Genomic DNA, 10949 nt, shown 5'->3' with positions numbered 1-10949 from the left:
AGGCGGGTTCAGTCCTAAACCTCACAGAATTACGTTCTGCCAACTGCCTGAATGAGTTTGGAAGGGGATTCTTCCCCAGACCTCCCAAAAAGAACATGACTTAGCTAACACATGGATTTCAATGTGAGCTCCAAAGCTAAGTATCCAGACAGATCTACTCAGACTTCTGAACAATAAAATTGTGAGATAATAAATTGATGGTTTTTAAGTGGCTAAGTATATGAGGTCTGTTATACAGCAACAGAAAACAATACAGTCCAATCTATGGAGGAAACCACTCTATAAATCATACACAACTGAGGAAAGAGAGAAAGGAATGCTGAGGTCCAAATGTGCACAGCTTGTTTAATAGTGGATAGAAGATCACAACAGTTGCCCTGAGGCAACTATCAACATTTATCTGGGCCATTAAATATGGAACATCTAGTTTATTTGACCTTAATTTAGGTACTATTCTCATTGCTAGAACATCAGAATCTAGATCATATTTGTCCTATTTTTGGAAAACAGTATGAAACTTGAGATCAAGAGGGAGCCTGGGGTCTGAATGACTGGAAACAAGCCCAAGAAATGATATACCTGTACCAGAGGAACAATCCGTCATGATCATGTTCCTCATAGCAGCAGAACATACCTCTTCTTCTATAAATTGGAAACAGATACTAAGTCAAGCAAACTCTAACTCAATGATAAATACAAAACCATGAATTTGGAAGTAAGCTATCACCTTCAAAGAGAAGCAGTAATTTTCCCTTCAATATCAAACAAAACCAAGATTAAAGGAAAATTCAATTGTGTTATTGTCTTTAATAAATAATATCTTTACAAGCATACTAAAGAACCTAGAATTGTAACAGGCTGTAAGAAAGATAACTAATTAAACACAGTAGAAATGATTGCCAGGATCAAAAATTAAAACAAAACGAACAAACGCATAAAACCCACCAGCAAACAGGCTGACTGACAGAATGTTTTCGGAAATAAGAGTAAGAACCAATAATTTTACATAAAGCCAAATTATGCTAAATACAAGAGCAAAAACACGAGAGCAGCAGATGGAGAGAATTCACAGGAGGAGAGATAGAAAGGAAAGGGATGAAGTAGGGTGTGATTTCTTTTGTGAGAGTCTTCGTGGGTGCAGTCCTGGAGAATGTGTAATGGAATGTTTATAATTGAATAGTAAACAGCCACCTACAGAGTCTTCTCCCAGTATATATCTGAAAAATGCCTCACTTGGCATGGATGATGTTAACTGACAGCCAGTACCATTCTCTCCATACACATTATTTCCCCAGAGCTGGACAAGTCCCAGGTGAAGTTTCTTTGAAATTTCACAGTCAAGAAGAGGATTCCACTAAATTATTGTCACTTCCCAAGTATCCTAGAAAAATGCCTCTGCTTCTGTGTAATTCACCCATTACTCTTCCCATGATAGATATTCAATGTGCTAAAATACATTAGTGGCTTCCCCTTATCTTTGACAGAAGTCTTCATGCTGGGACACTTCTGCCAAGGGGTCCCACTCATGTCTTCTACATGATGAATACAGTGTGTTTTTGATATGAAACTATATTTTCTAAAATTTCTTTTAGGTATAGATCTAGTAGAAAGCTTTTGGGGATGAGTTTGCATTTTTTTCCTGCCTTAAACAACGATGTAATGAAATTAACTTCATTTTCATTCAACTCAGCCACTAGGTTTATGTTATATATCGATTAATCCATTTGTTAACGCGTTAGCTATAGGTTAATTGAAGATAAGGAGGCTCATAACACATAATAATATTCTGCCTACCACTTTTATAGTAATGAGCTGAACATCTCATGTAACAAGGATAACTATAACATGTGAATAAAAATATGACAGGAAAAGAAAGAGAAATAAGAATTCAAATTTGCCAAATACAGATCTCTGAAAAAATGATTAGAGGACATACTCCAGCCAAATAAAACAAAACATGTGAAAATTGAATCCAAGATAAATCATGAGAGAAAAGAAATGGTGTTGAACAAACAAACCAGTAAGACTAAGCGAGCTAGAATGATTAATGTTAAAATACTGTCAGGAAATAACACCCCACAAAAATTCCATGTCTAAGAGAAAGGGTTCTTCTAAGCCTTCCTTGGTTTATTAAATAGCCCTGTTGGGAGATGCAGACATTAATTAATTTGACTTATAAATTTTCATACTTATTTTATAAGCAAATCTGTAAGATTTACAGCCATTTTAGTTTCTGCAGGTGTTTATAGTGATAAAATTTTGATGCATTCAAGAATTATTTTAGCTTAGGTTATTTATATAGGATATATATTTTAAAATATGTTCACTAGGTGAGTGAATAGCGGTATATTACATGATTGTGTATGTGGAGGAATTTTGAAGTTGCAGCTGGTTGCTTCTAACCAAACGTTCCTGTGTGTATGACCATATTTTGGCCATTTTGTGCACTCCATGTCTCTCCATTAGCTTTTTGTAAGAAAGAGATTTCATTTTAAATAAAGAGCAAGGCTATATTCCAAAGTTGTTTTCCAAAACAAAAGGATATTCTCATTTGTATGTTTGATTAAGATAGTGGGAAATAAAATTGATAGTTTGGGTAACATAAAGCATTTATGCTGGAGGGGCAGTGGGTGGATAGATGAGTTAAATGAGTGACAGGTGTTAAGAAGGACACTTGTGATGAGCACTGCATTTTATATGTAAGAGATGAATCACTAAATTCTACTCCTGAAACTAATATGACACTATATGTTTGGGTTAACTAACTGGAATGTAAATAAAACTTGAAACTATAAATAAATAAATAAATGCTTTTAAAAATAAACTATTATATAATGGAAAACATTTTTCAAAATTAAATAGTAGGATTTGAGAGAAAATACTGACAATAATTTTGAAAACAAAATTTGTGAACCTGAATATATAAAAAGCTAATACAAATTACTAAGAAAAGTACAAAGATTGTTTATGAAGAAATCAATGTATAAAAGAAAAAAGACATGTGGCAAATAAATTTATAACAAAGATCCTCAAATTCTCCATAGAGAAGCATAAATGAAGACAAAAACAGACAACATTGTTCTCTTGGATCAATAAACATTATAAAGTCAGATAGCTTCTATATTTTGAAGACATTGATGATAATCAGCCACTCTTATACACCTGACTTGGGAAAGAGTATACAAATATATTGGAATGGAAACAGACCTATCAGTTAATATTAAGGAAACACTATTCTTTCACCTAACCAACATATTTTAGATATATATTCTATATAAAAACAAAAAATTTAAATAATCTAGGATAAATAAAATTTTGTTAATAATTGTAAACACTTGTAAAAAACTAAAATGAACATTTAAAGTAGAATGGTTGAGTAAAATGTAGAATAATCAGTCACTAAAATTAGAAACGTACTAAAGAATTAGGTGCATATATGTTTATTGATCTGAAATATAACCATTTATTCTGCTCAGTGGAAAAAAATCTTCAGGACCACTTAAAGAGCATGATTACATTATTATAATTCTTCAGGTATTTGTATGTCTGTGTGTGTGTGGTTATACATTTCTATAGATAAAGTTATATATATATATTTGAAAAAATCCAGAATTTTATGTAACAAATTATTATCTGTGGATGTCCCTGGACATAAAATTAAGGAGCAAAAAGTACTGAGGCACATATTTTTACTTAATTATTTTGAAAATTTTAAGAAGTCATAGTTCTAACATTAGGCACTTCATTATATTATTTTATTGATTTATTAATTTTTAAAAATGGTATGGGGTGTATGACTGGCTCAATTGGTTAAGTGTCTGGCTTGGCAAGGTCAGGATCTCAGGGTCCTGGGATCATATGCCTGTGTGAGGTTCCCTGCTCAGAGGGAGTCTGCTTCTCCTTTTCCTTCTGCCCCTCCCCCTCCCCACTCTCTCTCTCTTTCTTAAATAAATAAAATCTTAAGAAAAAAGATTATAAACCAATTCATTAAAAAAATACCTAGCAGATTATACAGCTTATAATAAAATGAATTAAAACATTGGATTTTTTTTTTTTCTTTTTGGTTTTCCCACTTATGTCACCAAAAAGTTTTGCATAGTGATGGTCTGTTTTGATTCAATAACTATGTAGATGCTTAGGGAAGAAAAGTTATTTCAAGGACAAAGGAAAAAGAAAAAAAAAGAAGTAGATTTGATTGACAAATTCAACTCTACTAAGGAAATATTTTCTTTACAAGAAAATTAAGTTCAGGGATTTATAACTGTACTTCAGGCAATAGAACTTAAATTTAGACTGCTAAATCTCCATCATCTTAGAGAAAAAAAAAAAAAAATATATATATATATATATATATATAAACCGTGGTTAGGTCAGGTAGTAGCCTGTGAATCTTTCCAGATCAAAACAAAGTTTACAGTTAGTTAAAGATAACATTTGAGTTGCCTATATAGTTATTAGATAAAACCACAGGTTTGAATATATAATTTTTTCAAGCATATTTCCAGTTAATTTATATAATAACATTTGAAAAGAAAATAGAAATTGAAAGGAAAGAAAAGGGCAAAATTTGGCCAGATTAGCTTTTGCTAGTTCAAAGAATCTACGCACTTTGTAATTTAAATAAAATAATTAAATTAGCTTGTTTGAAAGACTGACCTTCTAATATTTTAAGGTTGACTTTGAGTTTGTTTAAACTTTCTAAGTCACTAAACTATAATTTCTTATAAGATATTTATGTATAAAAAGCCAAATTGTTATGGGATTTCTTCATTTGAAGTCAAGCAAAATATATAGCCAGCATACAAATGTGGGTATCTCTTGGTCCTACAATGTAAGAGTCAACCACAACTTCACAAAAAAAAAAAAAAAAAAAAAAAAGTTTCCCTGTTTTAGAAGGGAAAACTTGATTCCTACCATTTGTGTGAATGCCTTCCAGAAATAAAACTGGTTCTTTGAAACTTACTACCCTTTATTTTCTTTAATTTAAAAAAGTTATTAGACTGATAAACTTACTTGACTGAAAAGGGGTGTGGCTGTGTGTGTGTGTGAAAGAGAGTGAGAGAGACAGAGAGAGCCAGTGAGACAGAGGGAAGGATATCTTTGTTAAAGCAAAGACCTGAACATCTGAACATAAAATTCGAGTATTTTAGCATTTCTATAATCTCTCCTCCTTTGGGACATCTTTATTTAGAAATTGTGCAAAGTTCAGTTTATCCTTTTCTAGTGCTGCTGCTTTGACTGCTCTTTGTAAGCTTACTTGCTTTGCTGATTCTGGTGCTCGGACTTTCAGATCACTTTCAGAATCAGCCCTGGTTTGATGTCTGGTCACACGACCAAACTGTCTTGCCATTTTCGTCTGACCTCTGTTAGTCTTTTTGTGGGTAGATGTTGATGCTAACTTTTTTTATGTCTCTGAGAGGAGTCATATACACTAGTTTATCCTCTTCATTTTTATTTTGAGTCATAGTCGTGATCTTTTGGCATACCCTGCTGCTAGAGCTTGGTCACCATATCGTTTATTCCGTTATTCCCTTTTTCTAACTGAATCTTTATTTTCTCCAAATCTTTCATTAGATACCTCCTTTTACTTGTTCCAGAATTATTCAATAGGACCCAAGCAGCATACACAAGGAGAGAGAGAGAGAGAGAGAGATGCATATACACATACGTATGTACAATATATGTATTAACAACTACAAATGAATTATAAATTACAATTCAATTTTCTTGAATTGTTGGGCTAATATTTATTATTACCTTATTGTGGCTGCCATAATCCTTTATGGAAGATGAGTAACTGGTATCATATTTAGTTTAGATATCAATATGGTTTATATTTATATAAATTTTGGCTTAGCGAAGCAAAATGCTATAGTTTGTTTTTGCTAGTATCTCTGGTTGTACTTAAATATTCTAATTCCTGTCACTAGTTTTTATGTCATCAATCCTTATTTTTTTAAGTTTATTTTGGAATAAATTCAGATGTACAGAAAGAAGCACAGAGATTACAAAGAATTTCCATATATCCTTCACTCGGTTTCTTCAAAATTTTACCAGTCATGTAACCACTTATCAACACTTAGAAACTAAATTAATATAATACTAATAACTAATCTACTGATATTACCCAATTTAATTGTCCAACTAACTTTCTTGTTCTGGTTCAGGATCTAATCCAGGATCAAATAAAGCATTTGGTTTTCATGTTTCCTTACTATCTTTCAACATAGTTCCTCATTGTTCCTTTGATTTTCATGACCTTAAAATTTTTGAAGTGTATTTTGTAAACAGTTCTTTAATGAGAGTTTATCTTGTGTTTTCTCCTGGTTATATTATGAATTTTTAATAAGAATACAAAGAAGTAATAGTGTGCCTTTTTTGGCACATCATTTCAGCAGGTAGATGATATCATTGCTGGTCATGTTAACTCTGTATGCTTAATTAAGTTGATGTATGACAGGTTTTTCAACTGCAGTTATGGTTTCCCCCTATAATTAGCAAGTATTATATGCCAAGAAACTTTGAAAGTATACAAACAGAATGCTTTTTGTCATACTTGTGTTAATTCTGGCAACCATTGATCTGAAGTTGTTTTCCTTTGTCTTTTAAATAAAAAATAAAAATAGTCATTTATCTTTCTCCATTGGACTGCCTGTGATAATCAAACTACCATTTCCACTTTTTTTCTTGAATATGTTGCAATGTTTAACCCATATTTTATAATAAGCAATAATAACTTCAATAAACTAGAGTAATATGTCACAGATCAATGAGACAGAGGATAAAGTTTTTGATTTTGGATAGTTGCAAAGTGCATGGCTTCTAGGGACATTTTGAGAACCTACTTAAAAGGACATTAAAGAGTCTTGATGAGAATGGAAATTGAAGGTTGGTACCCATATTATATAAAAGAAAAACTAATAGGTTACTATATTATTTCTGCTGCCCACTGGAACATTAACAAAACTGAATTACCCTATAAAGAGAATAATGACTTGGAAATGTCTATGAGAAACAAGATCTTCAGTAGTTTTTATCATAGAAAAACTTTTTTTTTCTAATAATAAATGTAAAAATTTAGCAAATGATAAGATGGCAAGTTTTGCATATACCTCAGCAATTTGAGGAAAGAGGAGAGTTTTTAAATTTATTTGAAATCTTAAGATCCAGATTTATGTTCTAGGGCTATGATCGCACATTAAAGATGGGTGCCAATATAATTGAAACTTAGCAGAACAGCTGAAAATTATCCAATACATGAATGCCCTTAGTGATAATGATATCCTTATGGAGAGCAATTCTAAATGCAAATTTTAGCATTTTTCATAGTCGTGAAAAGGCATGCCAGCATACAATTCAATCATTTTAATTACTATTAATTTTTTCATTCGTGTTCCATCCTACTTAAAGCAACTAAGAAGTTGAAGGTGTCCTTAGCTTGTTTTTGATCCTTGGAAATCTGATGGCATGTTTTGCCCTTTTACTCAAGATCTGAGGAAATTAGATGGGGTTACTTCCTGAACTTACCAAGCTTAGAAGAGTAAAGGAGGACCCATCACAAGCAGTGCACAAGTAACACATGTTTCCTACAAATTATCTATATTTTTGTTTTCAAACCCAAAGAAGTAACTTCAGGCATTTCATTTCAGGTCAATGGCTGAAAGCTACAGATGAGACAAACATGAGGGGCATTTGGATAAATTTTGTTCCACTGCAGAGTTTAACACTCAGACGGGTAAATACTTGCTTTGAGATGGTGTTTGGTTATACTCCTGATTCTGCACTTCTACTATGAAGGGTAAGATCCTAATACTTACTGTTATAAAGTTAACATCTTCTGTAAGAAAGAAAATGTCACAGAAAAAAAGACTGAAAAGAAGATTGCTTGTGGACCAGAATTAAGATGGGTTAGAATAAGCTCAGTCATACTCAAGAAAAATTCATATGAATGAGGATGGAAAATCACCTGTTATTTTAAACATAATATGATATTTTAAAACAGGTAATTTCATAGTTTTTTCTTTAAGATACTCTTCTATAACTTTGTAACACATTAAATATTGTCCTCCTGAAAATCCATGTCCATCTTCAGCCTCAAAATATTACCTCATTTGGAAAAGGATTCTTTGTAGATGTAATTACTTAAGGATCTTGAGATGAAGTCATCTTGGATGTAAGATGTGCCCTAAATTCAATGACCAGGGTCCTCATAAAGAGGGAAATATACAAAAGGACATCAGAGTGGACAATTTGAAGATGGAGACAAATACTAAAGTTTTGCTGCCACAGGCCAAGGAATGTCTGGGATCATCCCAAGCCAGTAGAGGCAAAGACTCTTCCCAAAAGCTTCAGAGGAAGCATGACGCTGCTGACATCTTGATTTTGGATTTTAAGTCTCCAGTGTTATGGGAGAACAAATTATTTTTGTTTTAAACCTCCCAGATGGTGATATTTCGTTACAACAGCCGTAAGAAATGAATACAGATTTGGTTACGGAGACAGGGGCTCCGATACCTAAATGTACTGCAGTGAGTTAGGAATGGAGACATGGGTAGAAGCTGGAGGAAATTTGAGACACTGGGAGCAAAGGGCCTAGACTGCCGTGCAGAGTCGGTTAGTAGAAATATGCAGGCATAACCCAACACCGGAGAGGGCGCCCTGCAGAGCTGAGGCTGGCCGCAGGCCAGGCCGTGGATCCGGTGGCGGCTGAGGAGGCCCTGGGAGTGACAGACCGGGTGCAGCGGCGGCGGCCAGAGTGGGGCGGCCGGTCTGTGGGGCCACGGTACAGCCTGGTGGTGGTGGTGGTGGTGGTGGTGGTGGTGGTGGTGGAGGGTGGGGGTGGGGGTGGGGGTGGGGGGGTGGATCCCGCACGCAACTACTGCGTGGTTTGGCAGGCCGGGGTCGGACGCAGCGGGGCTCAGGGGCAGTCAAGGAGGTCCGCTGCGACAACCTGGGAACGTGGAGCTGGCGCTGGCCGAATTCTAGGTCCTGACCAGCCTCCAGCGGTGCCACTGGAACGTCATGCGGTTTGAGGAGCGTGACCTGCAGCACGACGGGCTCGCCCGGGTCAGGAGCCATAGCAAGAGCTCCCAGCTTGACCTGCGCCTGGTGGAGACGGCGCTCAAAGGAGAGAGGCTCCTGGGCTGTCTGAGGAGCTCTGCTCTCTCTGGTTTGTCATGAGTTCTGTGAAGGTCGAGACCTGAAGCAGGACGTCCCATCCCGGAGGCTGCACCAGCCACCAACAAAAGCTTCATGCTACAGCTCATGGGCGCCTTTGCCTTTCTGCGCAAAAACCACCTGGTGCACAGGGACCTAAAGCCAGACGAGAGCCTCATAACCGAGAGGTCTGACACCCCCATCCTCAAGGTGGCAGATGTTGGACTAAGCAAGGTCTGTGCGGGGTTAGCCCCCCGGGGAAAAGAGGGCCATCGAGACAACAAAAATGTATATGTGAGTAGGTATTGGCCGTCCTCCGCCTGACACTCAGACGTCTTCATGGCCCCTCAAGTCTAGGAGGGACACTACGCAGCCCAGGCTGACATCTTTACCCTGCGTGTTATCATCTGGCAATGATAGAATCACTTTCATTGACTCTGAGACCAAGAAGGAGCTCCTGGGACCTCTATCAAACAGGGGACCAAATATGTCCCTGTTGGAGAGGCCCTACTGGAAAACCCAAAGATGGAGTTGCATATCCCCCAGAAACTAAAGACTTCCATGTCTGAGGAGGTCAAGCAACTCTTGAAAGATATGTTAGCTGCTAACCCCCAGCATCGGCTTGATGCCTTTGAACTTGAAACCCAAATGGACCAGGTCACATGTGCTGCTTAAAGTTCAGGACAAAGCATCTTGAGTGTTTTTAAACTAGGCGAATGTACATTTTTTTTTTCTGCATGCCAACTTCCTGGACTGGATTCTTCATTTCAGGCCCTACAGTGGGCCTTGTGGAGCTGGGGGGACATGGTGGGTAGAAGACACCCAGTGCTTGTTGTGAGAGGACCCACCCAACTCTTGAAGAGGAGAGCTTTGGGGCAGAGTAAGAGTTGGAAAGTCTAGAGAAGTTCTCTGAGTGGACATCTCAAGTGTTTTAGAAATACTTTTTCTAAAAGTGTATTTAGAAATACTTTTTCTCAATAATTAATAAATGCTTACTGAAGAAAATGTTAAAAAAAAAAGCTTGGTAGATAATTTTTTTAAGATTTATTTATTTTATTTATTTTAGAGAGAGAGAAAGAGAGAGAGAGAGCAAATAGTGGAAGGGACAGAGAAAGAGGGAGAGAGACAATCGAGCAGACTCCATGCTGAGCACAGAGCTGATGTGGGGCTGGATCTCAGGACCCTGAGATTATGACCTGAGCCAAAATCAGGAGTCAAATGCTTAACCAACTTAGCCACCAGGTGCCCCCCTCCCCAATGTTTCTTTTACCTTAGAGAATATATGTATCATCATGAGGGGTATGTTGGTAAAATATTAAAAGTACTTCAGGTGAGTTCAAAAGAAGATGAAAAACATGCTATTGGAAACTGGAGGAATGTAGGTCCTTACTATAATGTGGCAGAATACTTGGCGGTATCGGATTCTATTATTGGGTGGAAAGCAGAACTTGTAAGCAATAAACTAGGATATTTATCTAAAGAGATTTCCCAGCACGGTGTTAGAGATAGTCCTGATTTCTCTTTGCTGTCATGTTTATGGTCTTGGAGCCCCAGGTGAGGGTTGTAATAATTTTAGTGTAAATTCCCAAAATGATGTGTAACAGCCAAGTCTGTGGTGGCTAATAAAGACCATAAGATACCTGTTATTTTAAGATACGAGAAACAAAGTTATTGTATTTAGTTTCAGGTCTTTTTTGATAAAAGATGAAGCTACATCAGATAAATCATTTAACAATTTTTTTCTGAGAATTATTTCATTTTACTTTATCACAAAAAGAGGATTTTGTTAGCTT

The 10949-nt window shown here is 36.1% G+C and overlaps 1 pseudogene; it reads left to right on the top strand.

The window, feature by feature from the left end:
* The first annotated feature begins 8442 nt into the window (after positions 1 to 8442).
* LOC116587267 lies at positions 8443 to 9831 on the top strand (annotated as a pseudogene).
* Positions 9832 to 10949: the final 1118 nt, after the last annotated feature.

Source organism: Mustela erminea, chromosome 3, assembly GCF_009829155.1.
Source record: "Mustela erminea isolate mMusErm1 chromosome 3, mMusErm1.Pri, whole genome shotgun sequence".
NCBI lineage: Eukaryota > Metazoa > Chordata > Mammalia > Carnivora > Mustelidae > Mustela > Mustela erminea.
The sequence above is the reverse complement of the archived record's forward strand: the minus strand, read 5'-3'. Positions and strand labels throughout refer to the sequence as shown.